Raw genomic sequence first — 26,341 nt, forward strand, 5'->3', positions numbered from 1 at the left:
TGATTTGTAGCATCAGAAGAGTTATCAAGATTAAATTCTTTAAAAATGTTGTTTCAGGACCTCCCCTGGTGGTGCAGGCGGTTGAGCTCCATGCTGTGAAGCTGTCTGCAGCCTCTGCAGCGCTGGTTCAATCCTGGCCGGCCAGGGAGAATCCCACATGGCGCCGCAGACCTCTCCTCTCTCTCCCGCTGCTCCCCTCAGCAGTGTATTTCGTCAGTCTGCCTGTTCTGTTCCCCGCTCTGTCTCTAGTGAATCCTCTCACCCTCTGCCGCATTTGGTGTGTACCCCGATTCTTGTATAAATAAATAAATAAATCTTTTAAAAATTAAAAAAGTTTCAAACTTGCTTATTAAAAATATTTTTTGCGTTTTTTCCAAACTTAAACATTTTCTGGAAAAACTATACCTAAGAATAAGTATAATTTCCAAGATTAATGAAAATAATGAGAAGGAAAAACAGAGATAGAGAGAGAGAAACTAAGTCAGTTCAAACAGTAACTCTGGTACCTGATTTTCTATCAAATATACAATTTAAAATGTTGACACCCTTAAAGCCCTTTCTAGGTATAAAAATATGAATTAGGATTTCCCCTTTGTTACCAAAGTGATTGCTTTTTTAGATTGACAAGTCAGAGAATCTCAAGAGGGTCTCTTCCCTGTTCCTTTGAATGCACCTATCAAAAGAAAAATCTTTTTCACATCAAAATGTCCCCCAAGTGGCCGCTGAAAGGCAGAATTATGCTAGTTAGAGAGAAATGCCCACAAAGTAAAAGTGGAAGCAAGGAGTCATTCAACCAGGAGAACAGAGAACTTATTAGAATAGCAGTGATTACTAAGAAGGATATTTGTGCAAACCTTTGGTCTCTTGATGCTGCTCAAAGATTATTCGTCACTAACTGAAATGCAGTGAACCCTCCAGGTGAATGAAACCCTCCAGTCTCCAGGTGGATGAAACCAAATGAAGCGGTTCTAAAGGCACCAAAAAGATGCATTATTATAATAATAGCTAATCTTTACATAGTACCTCCAATCATTCTGTTTTTCTTACATTATTTTATATAGCCAAATCCTGTGAGGTGGGTCTGAATTGGAAATTGGTGCCCTTTATAGGACGTTATGCCATTTTTCTGTCGTTGGCATATTAAAACCTACATCTCTATATCTTATCAATATTTCTTTTTCCTGAAGACTGAGGAAGGTCTCAAAGAGGTGTTAAAGAGGTGATGCAGGTCAAAGTGTGTTCAAAGGAGTTCGATCTGACATGATTTCTGGACTTACCAGTTCTTATGGCTGAATTGAGAACACATTTATCTGTTCTGTGTCCTCTTCCTATACCTTTTATCTTATAGACTCACAGAACATGACAATAGAAGGCAGAGCAGTAGAAGTGAGTTTCCATCACGGGCAAGTTTTTTTGTGAGAAGGGTCAGTCAATCCGTGATTGTGTCTGGGGCTGCTCATTGCTTCTGATATGTAAGCAAATGGTACTTTCTATAGAAGATAGGATGGCAGGCTAAAGGTTTTTTCCTGATCATAGAAATTATGGAATGCATGGTTCTCAGTTTATCTGGTATTGCTGAGGATTTCTTACTAATAAACTATGTTTTTAAGAGGTTTTAATTTTTACTTAGGAATTTCAGTTAACTAGCCTACTAAATAATTTTGAGGTTTACTTTTGATACAAGATTCTGGGGCAGAAGAATACCATTTCAGGAATACCTTAAAAGTTATGATAAACTTATAATGATAAAATTATGAATAAGCTCTTGACCTAAACTTCAAGGGAATTTGAGTCTAGGCAAAAAGATTATATTTTAAGATAACAATGGGGCATCATTGTTCTTGTAGTTAGAAGAATGTGTGTTAAATATTTAAAATTATGTTTACCACTAGCTTATGATAAATGCCTTGAGAAATACATTGTGTGAATGTCTTTCAGTTCTCATTTTCTATGAGATTTTTATCAAAAACATAGTTGAATTTTATCAAGTGTCTTTTCTGTTTCTCTTGATATGATCATGTGATTTTCTACTTTAATAAATGTCTTAATATTGAACTGTTCTTTAATCCTGATATGAAACACACTTGCTTTTATACTGCAATATTACATTTCTGTAATAATCTTATAACACTGTATTTAGGATTGGAGATGCTATTTCAATTTTCACTAGACTTGCTTAACTATAGCTAGCAATTGCTTTTAAAGAGCAAAAAGGGAGTCCTTGTTTCAGAAATGTTTGATGGAGCCTTTCTCCAAAATCGTTAAGTTTTGCAGACTTATTGGATGAAAATCTTTACATTTTTTTCTTACCAGTTTGATTTATTTGGTGCCTTCACAAGCATGTACTGAATGCTTCTGCCCAGTCACTCTGAGCTGCTGGGGGCAGGGTGGGTGGGAATTTTTACACTGAGCTGTTCAGCCTTGACACCTATTTTCTGCCTGTGACTAAGAATCTATTCAAATTTCCTATCTCCTCTTGAATTAATTTGGTAAATTTTGTTTTTCTAGTAAATGATATGTTTAATCTGAATTTTTAAATTTATTGTAGACAATGTAGTCTTTTAAAAATTTTAATTCTTGAGGCCTCCCTAATGGCGCAAGGGGTTAAGTGTCAGAATTATGAAGCAATCCGCAGGTACTACAGCACAAGTTCGACCCCCGGCCAGGGAGGTGACCCACAGACCTCTCCTACCTCACCCACTGCTCCCCTCAGCAGTGTATTTCAGTCAATCTGCCTGTTCTGTTCCCCACTCTGTCTCTGGTGAATCCTCTCACTGCCCCCCCACTCCCGCATTTCTGGTCTGTACTCCAGTTCTTGTATGCATAAATAAATAAATCTTTAAAAAAAAATTTAAATTATTTATATTTCCCCTTACATTTCTTTTAGTTTATGTTTTCATATTTTATCTTTTTATTTCTTGGTCAGGAGATTGTATGTAAAATAAGGTCTAAAAAGATGCATTATCATAATAATAGCTAATCTTTATATAGTCCCTCCAATCATTCTGTTTTTCTTACATTATTTTTATATGATCAAATCCTGTGAGGTGGGTCTGAATTGGAAATTGGTGCTCTTTACAGGACGTTATGTCATTTTTCTGTCGTTGGCATATTAAAACCTACATCTCTATATCTTATCAATATTTCTTTTTCCTGAAGGAATATTTCAATTTATTTTTTTGCTTTTTTGCTTTATTAGTCTAAGTATTTCACTGCAAGGAATAACTACTAGAAAGAAAAATGAGAGCAATAATAACACATAAGTGATTTTTATAAAGAAATCTTGGATTTGTTTTGATTAGGAGCAAATGTTTGTTGAATGACTATAGTGAACATTCCAACATCTTTTACAGGAAAAAGTAGATGTACTATGTTTGTAAATATTACAAAGTCTGCTTGGGCGACAGGGACTAGATGATAATATTCTTAACTATTTCTCCTAGGGAAGAGATGCAGAATAAAATTTGTGTAGGTTTCGAAGGCAGAACTGAACTAAGGAAAATTCATCAGGAAGCAGAAGAGGAAGAACTTCCTGGTTATTGTAGCCCAATAAATGGAAGGGACTGCCTCACATTGCAATGAACTCTCTCATCAGGTAAGGTGACCATGTAAAATTTTGAGAGTAAAATGAAATACCAATAATTATAATTATATAATTATTGAAATAAGTCTTTATTGATTGAGAAATTGGTTTTATTTTATTGATGAATTTATGTAAAAAAAACTATTGAAACTATTTTGAATTAAAATTCTTAATAAATTAACATGGTAGGCTAAATTTATGTATATTAAAGCAAAATCTGAAAAGTATATCAATGACATTTTTGGTCTTATTTAAATACAATTGACCATAGAACACTAGGGGACTTAGGAACACTGACACCTGCACAGTTGAAAATTTAACTTTGGACTCACCTCAAAACTTAACTACCAATAGCCTATTGTTGACTGGAAGCTTTACTGATATGTTAAGCTTCTAACATTTTATATGTTAGATGTGTTACAAATTGTACTTTTATAATAAAGTAATAAACTAGAGAGAAGGAAAATATTGATTGAAAAAAATCTTAAGGAAGACAAAATAATTTATGGTACTATACTATATTTATTGATATTGTAGATTTATATGATATGTTTATAAGAAAACCATTGTATAAGTGGACCTGTGCAGTTCAAACTGTGTTGTTCAAATGTCAACTGTTCTTACTTTTTTTTTTTTTTTGGAATTTACTTGAATACTTTACTCAGTAACTTAGTGGTTAGAATGTCTTTGCCTTTATTTCCCCTGCATAGTTCATATGTTACCAGCCCTGCAATTTCCCATAGACTCCAATACCTGGCTGCTGACAGCTTCAGGCACCCTGCAGGCTGGGGTGAGGACCCTGGTGGGGATCAGCACATCCCCTGGCTGGATCACTAATAATCCACAGGGCATCAAGCTACCAGGATAACCATGTGCATTTCCTGTGTTATTGAGTGTCTTGCATGATGTCCTTGGGTGAATGGCTTAATTGCTTTGTTCCTAGAAAGATTTGGGTGTTTAGCAGATGGAACCATATCCTGCTGTATGGAAACTCTGATCACTGTACAAAATTTCAATTACTCCCAGCTGAGATCAGGCTGAAACTGGAGAAGGAAAGTCTACCTGACCCACCTCAGCATTTTTAATGCAACCACTACTACTAAAACTAGGTTAAAAATGAAAAATCCAGGGTTATTGCTAACCAGGCCAAAAATATGACAGAGTGTTCATGAGAACCATCCTTGACAAATCAGTTGTGAAGATCTCAGATATGCAGACCTGTTTTCTCTTTTTTTTTAAAACATGAATTCTACTCAAGCAGAAGGACTTCAAAATAAAAATCCCATGGAGTGTTTTAACTGAATTTAGCCAGTTATAAAATGTGGCAACTCTCATCAAAAGAGATGAGATAATGATGATAATATATAATATAATAAGATGTATGTATCATAGGTATTTTATCATATGTATTTTACATAATAATATATTTTATATAATAATCATGTATTTTATATAATAATGTATATTGTATGTAGTATAATAAAGTGATAAGATGAGCTGATAGTGAAATGATAATGATAAGTGAGTGATAAGAACAAAGAAAGACATTGTAGCAGCTCCAATGGAAAGACTGAGGTTGGAAATCTCATCAAGGGTGTGAAGTGACCTTCCTGTGAATGGAAGCTCATCAGAGGGGTATCACTCATCACAAGATTCCCTGCAGCCCTGTTGGAGAGCTCCTAGGAGGGAAGAAGTTTACCTACTGCTACAGTCACGAACCCAGGAATTGCCTTTGAATCTGATCTCTGCTGTCCCTTTGTCCCATTCAATGTCTCCTTTCATTCTCTGCAAATTGGAGATAACAATAGTAATTGTGTCACAAGGTTGCTATGAAGATTAACTCATTTAACATTTGTAAAATCACAGTCTCTATATAATTCTTCATTAAACAAAATAAAATCAGCTCTAGAGCCATGTGGGAGAGAAAAGGAAATGTGTTTTGTTCCACTGTGTTCTGTTCTTCAAACTATCTATTTACGATTTTTCTTTCCTTCTACAAGGAGAGTTGCCTTTGGTGCTAAAATAAGAATTCTATTTCTTATGGTGACTGAGACACAATGACATGATTGCTACTCTCAAAAGGCCCTTAAAGGAAGACCATCTTATTTGTGATTAAAAACTTGATCAAAGGTTTTTAAGTCCTTACATTCTGATTAGGAGATAACCTTAGATCCTGAAAGCTGGAGCTATCCATGATACTCTCTGCAGAGTATTAGTAGTGGACAGTCAGTAACAGCATCAGGAAGAAAAATTAGAATGAGCTGAAATATCTCTTCAGACTCCCGCTATAATTACAGGGGAGAACAAAATACTAGCATCTGTAAACAGGAATGTGACTCATAACCTATGACCCCTGAAGTTATGTTCATGTATAAAAGAAATCATATAGCAGCTTCCATGTGCTGTAAGGTATTGCCATTATTTTAGTTTTAGAGTTAACCGCCTGTCAGTCCATGTTTATGCTAACCCCACACCACTGTGGGGCAGTCAGTATTTTTCTGTTATTTTTCATTCTAGAATAAAATGTTCTTTAACTGAAATACTGTTCAGATGAATCACTGCCTGAGAAGTACATGTGGGCAGCTCATAATAAAAAGCATTACCTTTGCTACAGCATCAGAATGTTTTTTTAAGCAGGATGCACTTTGTATTCAATGGTAATTACTATGTTTTTAAAAACAGCATTTGAAAAAAAATTGTATTACTTATTGCTGACCTACTGATTCATCTGAATTTTAGCTCTACGAGGTGATGCCAGATTGACTTTTTTCAAAGGTAGCATCCCGATTTAGCCACAAATTAGGGCAATCCAGTCATGGCTTTCACACTTCTCTGACACCACCCCTGTCCATTATCACTTAGTTAGTACAGTCTCAGTTCCAAATCTTATTATTTTTCAGACATTGTGATGAAAGAAGTTTGAGATTATATGTCAATAGGTAGCTCTTGTCTTACTCAAAACCAAAGGGTCAGGCTCAAAGCATTTACCCATGGAGTGGACTTGGCTCAATTAAGACTTACTGAAAAGCTTTCTACAAGGCTATGTTATAAAGGAGTTGGTTGCTCATTATTCCCTCTGCAGAACATGCTAAAATCTTACCAGTGTCTAAATCTTTTTTTTAAATCTCTCATTCTCTTTTGTTGTCCTGAATTTTAATTCTAATTAGTGATAGAACCATCAATAAATTCACCAAAGCACAGGCAAAAAAGCAAAAATAAACAAATGGACCATATCAAATTTTTAAAAATTCTAGCATCAAAGGAAACAAGAGAGTGAAAATGCAATCTATTCAGTGGGAAAAATATTTTCAAATCATATCTCTGATAAGGAGCTAATATACAAAGTAAAAAATTATAACTCGATAACAAAAATGATGATAACCCAATTAAAAATGGCCAAAATACTTAAATTTCTCAAAAAAAAAATACAAATGACCAACAGGTATATTAAAAGACGTTCTGCATCATTAATCATCAGGCAAATGAAAATCAAAACAAAACATTACCTCAAATCTGTTGGTAAGTGTTGTCTAGGATGTTGAAAAATTAGAACTCAAGTACAGTGTTGGTGGGAATGTGAAATTAAACTGCTATGAAACACAATATGGAGTTCCTCACAAAATTAAAAATAGAACAGCGATCAAAATAGAACAGTGATCCTGCTTCTGGGTATACAATTCAAAATAATTGAAATTGGGATCTTGAAGTGATATTTGCATATTTGTTGCACCATTATTCATAAAATTCAAGACATCGAGACAGCCTAAATATCCATCCACAGGTAAATGGATATAGAAAATATAGTATATATGAACAGTAAGTCCCCCCTTAGCCTGGTAGGTTGGTTCTTGGAAACTGTCACTTTAAGCACTTGGTGTATAATGAAAACAATTATTGCTGAAACAAGAGTCAAATTTCTACAGAATGTTTCTGGTCACAAAAATATCACCAATCTTTTAAATAAAGACCCAAAATACTTTAATATTAAAAAATAATAATAGTTGCTAAGGGGTAAAGACCAGATTAACCACACTGGAACATAAGGGTACAGCTATGCTCAGTTCATATTATTTTCCTTTAATTCAGATTCTCAGATCATCGATATAGAGGTTAAAGAGTCATAGATGATTATTGAAGCACTTCATCTTTCATTTAAGGATTACCTGATGTGTCCTGTAACTTTAGGTAGTAAAAAACCACTTTGTTAGGTGAGGAACAAAATTCATAGGAGTTCAGGTTCTGCTTGTGTGAGGACAAGGATGATACAACAAAAGAATTTGAGTCTATTAATTTCATTGCTAAGAAGTTAGATTTTTCATTGGCATACCTCCTTTATTATTTTGTTAATGAAGGAACAGTTAATTTATATTTGAAATTTAGACATATAGTTGTATTGGTTTGATTAATGGCAGGAGTAGGCAAACTCTGGCCTGCAGATCCAATCTAGCTTTCACCTATTTTGGTAAATATTTGTGTGAACATAACCATATCCATTGTTTACAGATTGCCTCAGGTGATTTTCACTCAGAGGTTGTAATGCAGAGTATAAAATAATTGCCTATTGGTCCTTTACAGAAAGAGTATGTTGATCTCTGGATTAACGCCTATTTCTATGAAACACATATCTCAAAGATAGGGTTGGTATTCATTATGGTTGCCTGCATAATGGGCCCTGGGTGAAAGGGAAAAGTAATGTAGATGCAGCTGGGCTAAGATCTATTCAATAATTTCATATCTGTGCTGCTTTTGTTTATCCAGCCATGCATAGATACTTGTTACTTCCTTTGTGTCTGCATACTCTAGAGATGTCTAATTTTGCAGTCATTTATTTAAAGGTTTGTCGTGCCTATTTGTTATTGAGTAACTTGAGAGTAAGGTGCATACTTGCCTTACCTTTTATTCTCAAAATCTAAACAATATTTGGCATAATACTAAAAATTCGAAGAATTGAATTAGATTGGACAGAATCCTCCAGCATCCCAGAGCAGAAGCATTTTATGATGGGTACAAAGACAATATTTGGCATAATACTAAAAATTCAAAGAATTGAATTAAATTGGACAGAATCCTCCAGCATCCCAGAGCAGAAGCATTTTATGATGGGTACAAAGACAGAGGATGAGAATGCATTCTCCTTCACAGAAATTTAAATTATTTTATAAATAATTGAACATGAACTACAAACCTGCAGTTATATGGAGAAACAGAACTTGAAAGGCTCTGATGTATTTTGATCAGAGAGCTCAAAATCAGTAACCGACAAGTATATTTAACAAAGACAAGGATTAGTTTTTGATTTTCCTTTAAAACTTTATAGTTAAACACTATGAACTCCTATTCATTGAAATGATTGAGGAAATTGATTTTTACAGTTAATTTAATGATTCAGCTAATTAGTATACAGTAATAGGTTTTCCATGTTTAGAGGGAAAATGATGAAATAAGTAGTCATAAAACCATCTGGACAAATTTTAAACTTGCTTTAATGATTCAGAAGGCATGTCAGGATCTTGAAGTAACATAGTTATCATAATGAACACAAATAGTAGGTGGTTAAATACTTATTTATTAGAATTGTGTACTTCAAGGTAATAGTAAAAAAAAAAAAAAGGCTGTAAATATGCTGACCCTGTGGTGTATTTTGGAAATTGCTTTAAAAATTCCTGATATCAGCTTGCTTACTTGTCATTTATATTTTTCATATAAAAATAAATTGCAGTTGAAACACTTTAGTTATTTGAGTTTCTCAGCTATTTGTATTATAGATAAAGCAAAGTTTTATATTTCTTGAATATTTTTAGAATTGGCAGCCTTCAAAATTCTTTTCCTTTCAATTTTAATGCCAGTAGTAAATATTATTTGTACCCATCTTAAACATCAGAAACAAATATTGTACTGTCTTCTTCCAAAATTGGTTTGCTGTCTCAGTGTCCAAGTGTTAATGGTTGTGAACCTAGATGAACAGAGATGAGTTGAGATCTTGACTCAGCCACCAATTATTTGTGTGATCTGGAAAAGCTATTTAATCTATGTTTCAATATGATCTGTGCAATAGGATACTTAAATAACAGTGTTACGGCAAGAATTAATAAGTCAATGAATTAAAGCCTTAAGTTATCAAGGTTTTGACAAATCTAGATCTGAAAATGGCAACTATTTTCCTCCTAGAGTCACATTATTAAAAATTATTTACCTTTTCATTTAATTTGAACACATGTGGAGATTCATGTGATCACCATAACAATTAGAATGCAGAACAGTTTTATCCCTCCCAAAATCTCTTATGTGGGCCCTATATATTCACCCCTTCCCCAAACTTTAATATATGACAACCACTGATGTATTTTTTATCAATATAATATTTAATTTTCTAAAATGGAATATAAGGAAAGGAATATATTTATTCTATTCTCGAATGTAATAGATGGAAACATAACCTAAACTTTGAGACTCACTTCTTCACCTAGCATTTTGCATTTGGGGATTTATCCCAAATAAATCTATGGTGTGTCAATAGATTATTCTTTTTATTGCTGAACAATAGATTATTTTATTGTATTCCATTGTATTCATATATCGGTTTGACTATCCATTCACTTATTTAAGGACATTTGAGTTGGCTCCTATTTCATAAAATTTTGAATAGAGTTACTGTATGAACATATGTTGTGTGAACATATATTTTCATTTCTCTAGGATAAATAACTAGTGATGGGATTATTAGGTCATATGGAAAAATGTGTTACACTTTCTAAAAACTGTTACGCTAATTTCTAGAGTGATCATACCATTTTGCATTCCAGAAATGTATGAAAGTTCCAATCGCTCTGTGGCCTCACCAACACTTGGTATCATCTGTTAAACATTTCTGGTAGGTATGATATGGCATTTCATTGATGTTTTAATAATAATGTCAAGCATATATTCATATGCTTATTTGATAAATTGAGATCTGAAAATGGCAACTATTTTCCTCCTTAAAGTCATATTATTAAAAGTTATTTACTATAAAGAAAATAGCATAGACTATGAACCATGGATTTTCTTTGGTAAAGTATCTGTACAAATATTTTGTTTACTGTTAAATTGTGGTGTTTGTCTTATTGGTGAGTTTTTGAGAACTGTTTGCATATTCTGCATAAAATCCTTTGTCAACTAGGTGATTTGGAAATATTTTCTACCAGTGTGTCACAGATCTTTTTACTCTCTTAAACAAAGGTTTTAAAGTTTCATGGAATTCAATTTATCATTTTTTTTTCCTGTATGAATTTTACCTTCAGTGTCATGTCTGAGAAATCTTTATCTAACCTCCTCTCAGGAAAATCTTCTGTTGTCTTCAAAAGCTTTATAGTTTACTTCTGGATCTAGAATTCATTTGAGTAAGTTTATATTTGGGGCCAATTGCTTTCTATTTTATGCCCTATTGTGTTTATCTCTTCATCAATAGCACACTGCCTTGATTTTGATGGCTTGTAGTAATTTTTAAATTACCTCCAGCTATATTCTACAGTCTCAAAAGGGTTTGGACCCTTCCTGTTTTTTTGACTTTCCATTTAAATTTTAGAAGCAACTTGCATTTATTTACAAAATCCTGTTGGGATTTTGATTGGAATTACATTAAATCCATAGATCAATTTTGGAAAAACTAACATCTTTTTTTGTGTGAAATCTTCTAATCCATGAACACAGTCTGTCTCTCCATTTATTTTGGGCTTCATTGACTTTTTTAAAGAGTATTTTGTAATTTTGAGTACATAAGTCTGAGAGTTTACTAGATTTATACCTAAACATTTCAAATATTTTGAAACTGCTGTGCTTTTAAAATTATTTTGAGTTTCCAATTGTTCATTTTTAGCTTGTAGAAATAAGGTTGATTTTTGTATCTTGATTATATATTTTGAGACCTTACAAAACACATTTATTAGTTCTTGGGTTTGTGTGTGTACGTAGATTACTTTGGAATTTCTACATAGACGGTTTTGTTTCTTATAAATAAGGTCAATTTTATTTTTTCTTTTCCAATTTTTCTGATGTTGAATAGGAGTGATGAAAGCATAAATTTTTGTATGACATCAGAATTTGTTTTTTTCTTGGTAAATCCTCTTGAACAAGTTAAAAGAATTCATCTTCTAGTCCTAGTTTGCTCAGTGTTTTTTTTTTTTTTTAAATCATGGTGTAATGTTGAATTTTATTCCAAAATTATTTTGCTATTTATTGATATATCTTTTAGTGACAGTTACATCAATTGGTAATGATGTCCAATGGTCATGATTCTTGGTATATGTTGCGGCAGACCATTTCTTGATACTTTGTAGAAGATTTTTGTGTTGATGTTTATGATTGGTAATGGTTTGTGTTTTCTTTCATTTATTTTCCTCTTTGTCTTTGTCTGGTTTAATAGTTTATGTAGTTTTTTTTTTTAAGATTTATTTATTTATGCATACAAGAGCTGGGGTACAGGCCAGAGATGTGGGGGGGTGAGAGGATTCACCAGAGACAGAGCGGGGAACAGAACAGGCAGACCAACGAAATACACTGCTGAGGGGAGCAGCGGGTGAGTCAGGAGAGGTCTGCTGTGCCATCTGGGTTGCTCCCTGGCTGGCCGGGGATTGAACTCATGCTGCAGAGGCTGCGGATTGCTTCATAGCGTGGTGCTTAACCCCTTGAGCCATCAGGGAGGCCCAATAGTTTATGTAGTTTTAAGGCACTTAAGAAAAGTTGTGTTTATCCCAGTATCCATCATTTTTGTTGTTCTCCCTTCATTCCTGATATTACATTCTTGATATTATATTTTCTTTGGTATCATTTCCCTTTGTCCTGAAAAACTTCCCTTAACAGTTATTTTAGAACAAATTTTCAGGCAGCAGATTCTTTTGGTTTCCCTTGTTAGAGAAAGCATTTATTTTATATCTATTCCTGAAGGAAATGTTTACACTGGAAGACATTGAGTTAATTCTTTCTGGCCTCCATGATTTCATATGAGAAACATTTGAATGGATGTTCTCATATAGTTATTGTGTTTGGTCCTTCTTTCTGCTTTTTAAGAATTTTTCCTTGTCTTTACTTTTCATAAGTTTGATTACAATATGTCTTGGCATGGACTTCTTTGTGTTTATCCTCTTTGGAGTTTATTGAATCCCTTTTAACTATAACTTTATTATTTCACTAAAATGAGGTCATTTCAACCATTATTTCTTTAGATGTTTTGTTCTGTATCACCCTTTTTTCTTTCCTCCTGAAACTCTGATTATTCAAATAATAGACCTTTTGATACTGTTCTATAGGTCCCCCTTCTTGTCATCTCCATTCTGCTTTTGAGCCTATCCAGTGAGGTTATTTTTATTAGAAATGTAAAATTTTTAAAGCATCATTTTATTAAAAAGGTTCATGGAAAATCGCTTGTATCCTGCCAAGTTTTATATTTGCTCCAGATTTTGTATTTTCAACCACCAAGTATTCATGGTTGCATTAATATAAGCTACCAGTCAGGACAATAGGAAATAGGGGATATTATGTTAGCTTTATGTAAAGTATGTATAGATGATGTGGTTTTTAAACAAGCCCACAAATGTTTTAACACTCTTTCCATCAGAAGGTTTGCTATCATTACCGTCCCTTTGAATACTTTTCAATGTTATGTTAGTGACTTACATCTGAAATGGAATCTTTTTAAAAGTGATGCTGTGTCACTGTCAATGCCATGCTAGCAACACAGCTTCTAAGGCTCTCTTTCACTAAGAATCCAGTGGGGTCTCATGATGGAAAGAGCCTGAATCTTTGAATGCCTAGGCCAGTCACTCAGCTCCTATCAGACAGTGAAATCGGTGAGAAATGTCATGTCTGTGCATGAATGCATGCATGCATGCATGTGAATCTATGGATATTTTAGGTTGATTGTTTTAGCAGTTGGTGTTAATTACTTTTGCTAATAGTCAAAGTAGATCTTACATTGAGATTGGTAATTTCTTGATTTTCACTAGATTTTGGTCATTGAAGAAAGTACAACAAATCCTTGAAAAATATGATTTCATTCAACGTTATTTTGTTATAATATTGAAAAAATAAACTCCTGACTGGTGCCCCCATCTGTCTGGAGTTGGCACATTCTCCCTATGTCTCTCTGGGTTTCCTTTGGGTGCTTTAGTGGTTTCCTCTTATATCCCAAAGATTTGCACGTTAGGTTCATAGTCAATGATAATTGCCCCAACATGAGTGCATGTGGTTGTGCGTGAGTACCCTGTGATGAAGGACGCCCTGTCCAGGATTTATTTCCACCCTGTGCTCTAAGCTGCTAAGACAGGTTCCAGCCATCTGTGAACCTCAACTGAAATAAGCGGGTGGGAAAATAAATGAATGAATGAATGAGTGAGTTAATGAATATAAGTTGTTTTGGGTATTTATTTAGAAGTTTGTTGATATTTTTGTGACTAGGAATATGCAGCAGGAACTTAACTCTTGTTTATATTAAGTAGTTCTATTGCAAAATTGATTTCATTTTGCTTAAGTTATTCAGTTTCCAAGAACCTATCAATGACGTTAAGTGAGACCTTACTGTATTAGTTTATCACCTATTTATATTATAAACAACAGTGTGATGATAATTGACAGAATCATGTTTGTGGCTTGCTTTTGGTGTTTTAGGAAGTAGGCAAGAGGTCAGTTTACAGCAAAAGTATCATTACATTTAGATAAATTATTTCTTTCCTTCTAGTTAAGGAGACCTGCCTATTGTTATCTTGCACTTGCTGAATACAAGTTGAGAGAGAAATCTTCTTTCACTCTCTCTAGATAATAATCATGAAAAGAAAGAACTAATATGAAATACTGTGATTTCTCTTCTATCACATGTGGCTAAGAAGATATCCTGGATATAATAAATATGAATCAATGAAAGACAAGCAGATAATTACTTGCATTTTAGATGAATATAAAAGAAGTTTGCCTAGTGTTTAATAATATGTCTTATCATTTTTAGACAAGCATAAGGATAATATCTATTCTGTGTCAGAGATAAGACAGTGACAAAGAAGTAAGAATACTCCCTCTTGTGGTTCTTGAGAAAAACAATCCCTGCATCAGAGTCTATTGAGAAAACAGAAATTCTGGAATCCAATATAACTTCAGTAGCTAAGTAAATTTATCCTTTTCTTTCTGACCTGCTTCTATGAAACCAAGTCACCATTCTAGGTTGTGTTGATTTGGATCTTCTTGAGAGTGTTGGTGAGCTTGTGCTACTCACTGCAGGGAGGAAGGAGACTATAACTGGGGGAAGGACTCTTCGTCCTGAACTAGAGGAAAGACCACTTTGCACTTGGGATTGTTTCCTTGAAGGATAAAAGAAATAGTAAATGTCACTAAGTTTCTTTCTTTAACTTGTGACTGGTTCCCCAATGTACTTTCTTTTGGGAAGCTCTGATTGAAGAGGTTTGAATTTGGTGTTTAGGACAGTTACCTCTAAAATATCTTTCATTATTTTGTGGTGGGAATGGGTGGGGGTGAAGTGTTGTAAATGTATTTTTCAGACATATGCTTCTCCCTCTGTCTATTTTGAATTTCATTTAGCAGCTTTGCTTTTCTTGGGGAATAATTGGCTGCAAAATGCTGGAAATAGGATGTTTCTTAAGAAGTAATTTAAGGATGGCATTGCAACTGCAAGACAACACAAATCCCCATCAGCAGTGGTCTGATGTGAAATCAGCATTGGTTTTCTCATAATTTATGCTTCCTGCTTTTTGCTTCTAATGTTTCACCATTAGAAACACGATATCTTCAGTTCTGAGGAGGGTTGACATCTGGTTAGAAAAATCAGTATCTCTATCTCTCTATCTAACTGTATCTCTCTTTTTTGAATTAGGTTGTACATACTATTCTGGTTTGTCCAGAAAAGTCCCGATTTATACCGCTTTTCCCTTTGCTGTAGGATCTGTCCTTTTTTCAACTTTTAATGGAAAGTTCTAATAATTTTAATTTCGTTTGTCATAAATGCAACTTTAAAGACATTGGAGACAACTTTGAATTTAAAAAGATGTGAGTATTACATTGAAAAAATAAACTCTTTAGAAAAATATCTGTACTTGACTTTGGAAGCAAAAAAACCTGGCTAAAGTAGATGAATTTTAAGGAGAAATAGAAGCTGCATTGTGGGCATATTATTAGAGGAACAATAAGGAGAAAACTCTGAGCCCAGGGTGACATCCTGGATGAACTGCATCCCTAGACATCTTTAAGACTCCTGCCCCACCTCCATGCCTATGAGGTCTCAGGCACTGGGAATTACAAATCCCAGCATGCCATGAACCTGATTTCCTGGACAGGGGGCCACTGGGAACTAAAGGCAGAGTTAAGAGGTCATGCTTGGCTTATAACTGAAACATGGGCTTGGATGCTCTTACTTTTCTGGTTTTGCCTTGCATCCTGGTACTGTTGGAGGGAGACATTTGGAGAAGACATGTATAAGGAGACACAAGGATGAGAGATATGTAGAAATACTTGGAGCAGACATGTGGTTAGGAGTGGGAGGTTGCTCCTAGTCTTTGGCAAGACAATGACAGCTGTTATCTTGACCTCATTATGGATTAAGTGGTATATGTTGAATTTTGAGTCTCTTGTTCTGACTCTCCTTTCTGGTGGTTCCTTACCAAAAGGTACCTCAGAATTGTGGCAGGCTTTTGAGCCTCAGTGATCACACTTAAGGCCAAGCCAGTTTGGTGGGCATTGCCTATCAGAGGATGTTTACCTTTTGAAGTTTTTTTTTTAAAAGGTTTATTTATTTATGCATACAAGAGCTGGGGGACAGGCCAGAGATAGGGGGGGTGAGAGGACCCACCAGAGACAGAGTAGGGAACAGAACAGGCAGACTGACTGAAATACGCTGCTGAGGGGAGCACCGGGAGAGACAGGAGAGGTCTGCTGCGCCATGTGGGTTTCTCCCTGGTTGGCTGGGGATCGAACTTGTGCTGCAGAGCCTGCAGATTGCTTCACAGTGCGATACTTAACCCCTTGTGCCACCAGGGAGGCCCCTTTTTGAAGTTTTATTGGGAAAATATCATTTGAAATCCTTTCCTCTCTCTCTATGCGTAGCAATTCTATTAGGAATCAGTCACACTAAGAATATGTTTCCTTTGTCTTTGCACATGTGGATGATGGAATTCCTTTTAGAACATGCAAACCTTTTAGAACTCAACAGTTTGGGGCCCTTGGTACCCCTAGGTCACACACTAACAGCACCACCCCTGCTTATGCTCCATTGGAGAGACAGGTCACATGGGCCACTGAGATACTTGACTCCTGGGAAATGTAGTTTAGCTGTTAGTTCAGAAATAAGAAATGGGTTTGGGAAATGTCTAGTCAGTTTTTACTACATTACTGTAGAAGAGCTGACAAAAGGGAGAGTATGAGGTCATATGCAGTACAAAGATAAGAAAGTTTTATTTTTTTTTTTTAATAGAGGCATGTTTTATTTATTTATTTGTTTGTTTGTTTTGTTTATACATGCACTGGGTACAGTCAGAAGCGCGGGAGGGTGAGAGAATTCACCAGAGCCAGAGCGGGGAGCAGAGCAGGCAGAAGGACCGAAGTACACTGCTGAGGGGAGCAGCGGGCGGCAGGAGAGGTCTGCGCGCCATGTGGGACCCTCCTCCAGTGGCCGGGAGCAGCCGGGGATCGAACCGGCGCCGCAGAGGCCGCGGGCAGCTTCGCAACCCAGCGCTCAACTGCTGCGCCACCGGGGAGGCCCAGTTTTGTTTTTTTTTTTACTTTACATATGAAGAAACTGAGGCTCAGAAACTAAAAAAATTACTTATGGCTACAATGTCATACAAAATTAAGTACCTAATTTGAATTTACTTGACCTCAAAATTTACCAGCACATCAGAAAGTTCTTTGTAGTTTCCAGAAATCACATTTCATAGTACCATTTATATCTTTATCTATGGCTAACAGAAGCTGTGACTTAGGTGATTTAGGCTGTTATTTCTCATTGTACCTTAATTATAATACTTGTAAGCATGTATAAATATTGAAAATATTTATATATATTTTCCAATAATTTAGATTTGATTAGAAACTTCTTGTGAAAGTTCATTTATAAACTTTATTGTACACAGATGGAAAGAGATTTTGCTTTCAACTATGTGTACATCTATTTTTTTTTTCCTTACCTGAGACCATGGATTTAGCAACAAAATCTCACAAGAAATGTTTCCTTTCATTTTTTTTTTCTGGGTTGAACATAAACATATAACATGGTTCTTGCTCAGAGTCTTTCATTATTTTTGAAGGTAAGACTAACATAAACCTGGAAGGTATTTCTCTTTTTATATACCATTCTTTCTCACATAAATAATCTTGAGATTAATACAGGGAAAATAAAATTTGGAAATTAAATTCCTCATTGCCTTTGCTGATTCATTTTATCAGCTGTCTGTTGACTGGGTGGTTTCATAGAACAATTCCTTCAAAAAGATACAATAAATTCACCAATTCATTTTGCTCTATTCCCACATTTTTTCAGAAGTTAAACAACTTTTTAATCAAATAATGAATAGAATTTAATTATGTGGGTCCTGGTTTTTGAAGAAAAAATAGATATTCTGTAGCTTGCTTACCAGTGTCCTGCTCTTTCTGGAGTTACTTTCTGTCAAGGATGATCTTACCTGATACCTGTTAATAAGCAAAGTTGAAAAAATGAAAGACTAGTGGGTAGCCTTTCACTTTCCACCTTCTTCCCACATTTCTGTCTTTATTATCATTTCAGTCAGAGTCCACACTTTGGGTTGTCTGTTTAGAGAAAACGGATGAAAAGAAGTGAAAACAGAGGACGCTATCTTTCCTTCTTATAATGCTTCCTCTGTTTTTGCATAGCTGCTACTAATCTTTATTCTATACTTAGAAAACAAAGCCTAATTTTTTGCTTGATTCTGGACCTTCAGATATCTTTGGAGGAAAAAAAACACACTAAATATTTTTCTACTTATCCTTTCTAGAAATGTGTTTGGTTAATTATTACTTTGCCCTTACCCTTTCCAAACACACATAAACTTGTGGCTTGCCTTTGAGGAAGTGTGTAAACTAGGGAAGCATAAATCCCTGTTTGTCTCAAACTACAAGTCATACATTTAGCCGCTCAGCAAGAACATACTCTGTGTCCACGGAGAGCAGTAGCTCAGTGTGGTTAATGTTTGGACTGACAGGAAGCGCAGAGATCCCATATCAATAATTCGTAAATTATTGAGAGAACAAGCTGTAGACTCAAACAGAGTGCAGACATACCTGGGCATGTCATGTCCTGGTAAGGCCATCTCCTACCAAACTTGTCTTTCTGATGGTCTAAAGAGATTTCTGAGAAAGTATTTGTCCTAAAAGAAGAGAGTTTGACCCTGTAACAAAGCCTCAGTTGTCTGGGTGAATGGGTGATTTTGAACACAGCATAAATTTTTTCAGGTTCATTTGAGTACAGCCAAGCCCCCACTGCATTCAGTTTAAACCCTATGGAGAGCAATGAGTCTGTATATAAACCTTAAAAGACCCAATTTTCTAGAACTCAGGTATTGATAGACAAACAACATTTGATTGGTACTCTTTAAAACAATGGGCTAGAGAGGTGAGAGGAGCTCTTCCCCACATGGTAACTGATAGGATTCTAAAGATGCATTCCCCACTCTCTTTCTCACAATCCCAATATTTATGACTCAGATTATTCATTTAAACACTAATCTACTACTTTGAAGGTATTTTGTAGATGTAATTGAAGCCCCAAGTCATTGACCTCAAAGTATGGAGATTGGAGATTAGATTTTATCAAGGAATCCTTTTAAATTAGAGGGTTTTCTGTAGGTAGTAATAGAAGAAGAAGTCAAAGAGTCAAAGCACGAGGGGGATTTGATGCATTTTTGCTGTTCTGAAGATGGAGGGGACCTTGTGCCAAGGATTGCAGGCCAGGCCACAAGGAACTGGCTGACAGCTAGCAAAAAAAAAAAACAAAAAAAAACAAAAACATGGATCTCAGTCCATATTTGGCCCACATCCTGAATGAGTTGGAATGCATATTCTTTCCTAGGGCCTCCCAAAAAGAGCCCAGCCCAAGGGAAACCTTGATTTTAGCCACAGGAGGCCTTAAAGCAGAGAACCCACTTAAACCATGCCAGACATCTGACCTACAGATGTGTGAGAAAATTCACTTGTGTTGTTTAAAGTCACAGCCTTTACAATTTGCTATGAAACAACAGAAAACTATTGCAGTAAGAGAATATGATCTATCTGTGGTACCTAAGCCACAGCTGTGTTGGGAGGCTCCCATATCCTACAGACCTGATGGTGTTAGAACAGCCCTGCACCTCCAGGCCCTAGGGGCTGCCAGTGCAGACTTCCAGACTGGGTGCAAACCATGCTGACCCCTGTCCCCTCTCCAGGACCAGCAGCATAACCCAGAGCTGAATACCTCTCCCTGACATCTAGTGGCTTGTGTAATCTCAACTGAACTCCTGATGGTCTGAGTGAGGATGCTGCTGGGAAGGGGGTGGAGCTCAGTGGCCATTTTTGTGAGTATTTAGTAGGGAGCAATGCGTGTGGGTACTGATCTTTAATTTCCTTGCTGGGCAACAGGCTATGCACCCCTCACCCTCAACTCAGTAGCAGCAGGCCTCTGCCACACACTGCTGACTCATGGGGCTGCATGTCTTCCTCACACCATCTCTTCCTTGCACCATTGCTTGGTAACTGGACCTTCTCCCTCTCCCTCTAGCCTGCTAATTCTCCCTCTCCTTCTACCCTATTGGTTAGAACTTTTTTTTTCTTTTGTGTTGCATCAAAGGTCCTTTGTTTGCCTTTAGGTTGGCAGGTGGCCAGACCCAGAACCAGTGAGAGAGATTCTGAGTTGGTGACAGTTTTTGACTCTTTGGCTAGTAACAATGGTATAATGTGGATGCTCAGTGGTAAGTGGTGGAATGTGGTAAGAAAACTTTTGGTGACAGCTTATGAAACATCCTCTAGAAACTCCAGAAATCTTCTAGGTGGGGTATATAACCAGATATATTTGTAAATTGTTATAAATAAATTGTTAGAGTTAATATGGGTCATTAGAACTTAAAGGCTAGCCACATCCAGGGAAAATAATTTCACACATTCCATAAAGTCTAGGGTAGTTCACACTCCTAGGATACATTTCATTCACCAAAGGTGTAGTTTTGCTGTGTTTTTTTTCTGATTTACTATTCACTATTTACTATTCACTATTCTTAAATTCTCTTGTTATTTTTTTAGGTATACCCTGATCTTGGTAGATGCAAAAAGAAGGGTGTAATAGTTATACCCTTGGATATTTAAAACACTAGAAATATCTATTTTCTTTATTATTAAGTCTTTGCTACTGAAATAAAATAGCCACTTATTTCTGAAACATAGGCCATCTTGGTGATTACACTTAAATGCCTTAACCAACATACTGGAGAAAGCAAAGGCTCTTAAACAAATGGTGGGGTGGAAACTGGACAGCCACATGCAAAAGAAAGAAACTAGAGCACCATCCCATGCCTTACATAAAAACTAACTCAGAAAGAATTAAAGACTTGGGGCCTCCCCTGGTGGCGCAGCATTTGAGCACTGGGCTGCGAAGCTGCCCACAGCCTCTGTAGCGCCGGTTTGATCCCCGGCTGCCGGGCAAGAGTCCCACATGGCGCGCAGACCTCTCCTGCCGCCCGCTGCTCCCCTCAGCAGTGTACTTCTTCGTCAGTCTGCCTGCTCTGCTCCCTGTTCTGGCTTTGGTGAATTCTCTCACCCTCCCATGCTTCTGACTGTCCCCAGTGCTTGTATAAATAAATAAATAAATCTTAAAAAAAAAAGTATCGCAAAAAAAAAAATTAAAGACTTGGATGTAAGACCCTAAACTATAAAATACATCGAAGAAAACATAGGCAAAACATTCCATGACATTGGCGTCAGCAATGTTTTTGTGGATTCATCTCCAAATGGCAAGAAAAGCAAAAGAGAATATAAACAAATGGGACTAAATCAAACTAAAAAGCTTCTACACAGCCAAAGAAACCATCACTAAAACAAAAAGACACCCTACTAAGTGGAAGAAAATAGTGGCATATCATCTATCTGACAAGGGACTGATATCCAAGATCTACAAAAAATTCATACAGGTCAACAATAACAATAAGCACACACACACACACACACACACACCCCCAAATAATCCAATTTTTAAAAATATCTATGCATACAAAAACTGAGGTACAGGCCAGAGATGTGGGGGGGTGAGAGGATTCACCAGAGACAGAGTGGGGAACAGAACAGGCAGAGTGACTGAAATACACGGCTGAGGGGAGCAGTGGGCGAGTCAGGAGAGGTCTGCTGCACCATGTGGGTAGCTCCCTGCCCGGGGATCAAACTTGTGCTGCAGTGGCTGCAGATAGCTTCATAGGTTGCATCTTAACCCCTTGCACCACCAGGGAGGCCCTAAATAATCCAATTTTTAAAAATTGGGCAGAATTGCTAAAAAGACACTTCTCCAAAGAAGAAATGCAAATGGCAAACAGCCACATGAAAAAATGTACAATGTTGTAACAGCCTTTCTGCAGACTTGTGACTATGCAGGTGTGTCTGTTTGCCCACCTTTTCCCTTTGCAAAGCAGCAGAGGCAGCTCTCCTCCCAAGGCTGCCCACCTGTGGCCAGGCAGGCCTCTTTTTTAGCAAACCTGTCTCTTTCGGGACAGCTCTTTCTGCCCACTTGTGTCTGTGCAAGTGTCTTTACTCTCCTCTCCCTTTTTATAATAAAGCTGACCTCTTGGATATTAAAAAAAAAAAGTCCAAAATCATTTACCATGAGGGAAATGTAAAAACCACAGTGAGATGCCACCTCATACCTTAAGAATGGCTCATATCAAAAATACCAGAAGCAGCAAGTGCTGGTGAAAGAAAAAGGAATGTGGCGAAATGGAGGCGAAAAAGGAACTCTTAGACAACGTTGCTGGCAATGCAGACTAGTTGAACCTCTATGGAAAACAGTGTGGAGTTTTACCAAAATATTAAAAATAGGTCCTCTATACGATCTAGCAATTCAACTTCTAATTATACACCTGAAGAATGCAAAAACACTAATTTCAATGGATGTATGTGTTCCTATGTTCATTGCAACACTGTTTGTAGTTGCCAAGCTGTATAAACAACTTAAGTCACCAAGAACAGATGAATGGATTAAGAAGATCCATACAACAGAATACTACTTTGCAATAAAAAAAGATGAACTCTTGTCATTCGTGACAACATGGGTGGACTGGATGGGATAATACTAAGTGAAATAAGTCAAAGAGAGAAAGACAAATATCACATGATTTCATGGTGGACTGTAAAAAGGCAAGACAAAGGGTCAGTCAAAACCAAACGAAAAACAAAACTTAGAAATCTTACTGTAAAACCGAGGCTATCAGAGGGCCAGGGGTAAGGCAGAAAAGAAAGTGGGAAGGAGACACAATGGACTATGGTGGAGAACTAGGGTGCCTCGGTGGTGGGTGTGGCAGCATACATCTGAAGAGGTGAGATCTGATATTTCTGAATCAAAAGCAGTGTTGTAAATCAATATTACCTTAATAAAAACATTATTTAAAAAAATCACAAGATTCCTATTAAGGAAACAATGAATAAATATCTTGTATCATTTTCATAACAAAAGGAAATTAATCTAATATGGGAGAGTGTGGACTTTTAATTTTCAAAGTCAAGATAGAGGTTAGTACAGAGTTGATTATATTATAACTGTAACATACTTTTAAAAGAATAAGTATAGGGTAGTACTCCACAGATCTAAGACTAGCTGATACATTGACAGCTCCTGTGCTATACTATCTTTCAAGTATGCTTGTAGAGTAGGCAGGTTTAGAAGAAAAGATAGTGTCTCTTGCTGAAGCAAAGGGCATATGTACTTGCTGTCTGGGAGAATTAAAATAATGTCTCCTCCAGCAAAAGTTGGACAAATTCATTGGCAGTGTCCTTTAAAAGTTAGGTGTTTCCTAAGCTCAGGACAGCTCAGCTGTATATACGGGGTCACCAACTTGTTCTAGTTTGCTTAAGACTTCCCTGGTTACAGCATGCAGTCTGAATAACAGATATACTTCAATTTTGGGCACAGTAGGAGTTGTCACCCTAATGAGCAACATGCATTTGAGATGATCCATAGTCACCCCCATGGGATTGGGGAGGCAAAGGAACCAATATAAACTTGAATCTCATGCTGTCACTGTGCCGTGAGTGACAGTCTTTTGGCTTAGACTCAGGAGTCTTGCCTCTGCGGCTAGCATCCTTAAAACTGCGGTAAGCCATCTTGAGATGGAATAAGCCTATAAGCTTTCTTTAAAGTTTTCCAAAAGCTGTTTTATGAAATAATTAAAAAACAAATCAACTTTTGAAAGTAACTTTGTAAGTACTTGTATTATTTCTATGGCCATTGTGATTTTTTCTTACTCAAAAGGTTGTTTGGAACTATATTATTTAATTTCCAAAAATTTAGGAATATTTCCAGTGATCTTCATTTAGTTTAAATCCATTCTGGTCAAAGAACATACTTTCTGGCTTCTATTCTTTGAAATTTGTTAAGAATTGCTTTGGTCTATTTTGGCAAATGATTAAGTGAATTAAAAAATGTACTTAGCTGTTTTGACTCTACAATTGTCTTTATGTCAATAGGCTAAGGTGTTTTATTATGTTGTTCAAATCTTCTATATTCTTGCTATTTTGCCTGCTTATTCTGTCAGTTGTAACATTTCTAAGAATGATTATGGGTTTGTCTCTTTTACCTCTATACGGTCATGTCTTGCTTAACAACAGGGATGCTTTCTGAGAAATGCATTGTTAGGTGATTTCATTGGGCAAATGTCATAGTACTAAATCCAGATGGTAGGACCTACTACACCCCTAGGCTATTTGCTATAGTCTGTTGGGACCACTCTCTTATATGAAGTCTAATACATATCAGAATATTCATACATGATTGGCACAAATTTAGAAATGTTTTGTTTTCCTATTTAATGGTCACTTGATATTTTGAAATATCACTATTTCTTATTAATTGTATTATTGAAGTAATGTTGATTTATAGCACTATGCATGATTTAGGGGTATAAGTTCATAGTTCTTTAGACATGTTACCACATCATACCCACCACACAGTAACCATAATTCTCCTCCATTGTCCTTTGGGCACCCCCTATACCCCCCATGCCCACCCACCCCCTCTATAGGCTCGATTCTATAGTCAGATTTCTAGAGTTTGTTCAGTCTTTATATTTTAATAGAAGTCTTTGTTCCATATACATCCTATAGCACTATTGATATAGTTGATGTTATGGACTGTGTTTATGTCCTCTCAAAATTAGTATGTTGAAATACTCCCCTCCCCAGCAATGTGTTGGTCTTAGGAGGTAGATAGAGGCTTTGGGAGTTTAATTAGGATTAGACAAGATTATGATGATAGGTCCTTTATCTGTGGGATTAGAAAGGGAACTTCTTTACCCTCTGCTATATGAGGATACAACAATAAATCAGAGTGAGTGACCTGAAAGAGGCTCTCAGTAGAACTCAACCATGCCTGCACTCTGACTGTGGACTTCCAACATCCAAAACAGTGTGTGATATAAATTTCTGTTGTTTATAAACCACCCAATCTATTGCCCTTTGTTGTAGTAGCTCAAACTGACAAAAACAGTTGGGTTTCGGCTTACTGACGTTATTTGTTTTCTATGTGACCCATCTGTTCTTTGATCCTTTATTTTTCCTATCTTGAGTTATTTTAATCCAGTGTTATTTATTATTTAATTTCCCCTCGACAGATTTTTTTAGTTATAGACCTAAAAATTACTCTTTTGGGGGCCTCCCTGGTGGCACAAGGGGTTAAGACACAACCTATGAAGCTGTCCACAGCCACTGCAGCACAAGTGAAATCCCCGGCTGGCAAGGGAGCAACCCACATAGCACAGCAGATCTCTCCTGACTCGCCCACTGCTCCCCTTACAGTGTATTTCAGTACATCTGCCTCTTCTGCTCCCCACTCTGTCTCTGGTGAATCCTCTCACCCCACCATCTGGCCTGTACCCCAGCTCTTCTATGCATAAATAAATAAACCTTAAAAAAATCTATTCTTTTGGTGTTTTCCATATAATTACAGTATACATCTATGTTTTTGTGGTCTTTCTTAGATTAATAACAGCAACCAATTGATATAAGAACCCTGATTCCATTTCCCTACCTGCCATCATTTTTGTTAGTATCACCAGAGATGTTAACATCACGGAGCATTAACATGAATTAAGGGGAATTTGAATGCAGCATTTTGGTTCCTTCTCTGAATTCTTTTCCTGTCTGGGATTTTGATGCTCAATTCCAAGTTGCTTTGGCAATCCTGAACTCAGCCCTTTTTCCCCCTTAGTCCAATAAGAATGTCTCCTTGTGTTTAAGCTCTATTCCCTTAGAGCAATTTGAGAAATGTCCTCAGAGAAAAACCATAGCACGGATGTAGAGCTCACCATATGTGCCTTCCTTCTCTCAGGAGTGGAGAAAGTCCTTCCTGTCCTGGTTTCTTGCCAGTGCTTTCAATCAGTTGATTTATGTATGTCACTCAGTTTTTATAGTTGTTTTTGGCAGGAGGGGTTAGTTCAATACCAGCTACTTTATCATGCATGGCTGAGACTGGAAATACCTTAGAACATTTCTATAAACAGAAATTTCTTCTCATCTTATATTTGGTACACTAGTGGTGCATTGGTG

General features: G+C 36.3%; 1 long non-coding RNA gene across 4 annotated transcripts in view; it reads left to right on the forward strand.

Moving 5' to 3' along the window:
• The window catches only part of LOC119256836 (uncharacterized), a 42,351-nt gene that overhangs the window by 7,157 nt on the left and 8,853 nt on the right, over positions 1 to 26,341 (forward strand). For 3 of the 4 annotated variants that reach the window (XR_008553884.1, XR_005127899.2, XR_008553883.1), the window contains 2 exons: positions 3,444 to 3,595; positions 10,387 to 10,454. This is a non-coding gene — a long non-coding RNA (uncharacterized LOC119256836). Of the gene's footprint in view, positions 1 to 3,443; positions 3,596 to 10,386; positions 10,455 to 20,412; positions 20,442 to 26,341 lie in introns of those variants that run through there. The other variant, XR_008553882.1, reaches the window with a different exon arrangement.

This window comes from Talpa occidentalis, unplaced genomic scaffold, assembly GCF_014898055.3.
Source record: "Talpa occidentalis isolate TD23 unplaced genomic scaffold, MPIMG_talOcc4v2.1 talOcc4.4, whole genome shotgun sequence".
NCBI classification, from domain to species: Eukaryota; Metazoa; Chordata; class Mammalia; order Eulipotyphla; family Talpidae; genus Talpa; species Talpa occidentalis.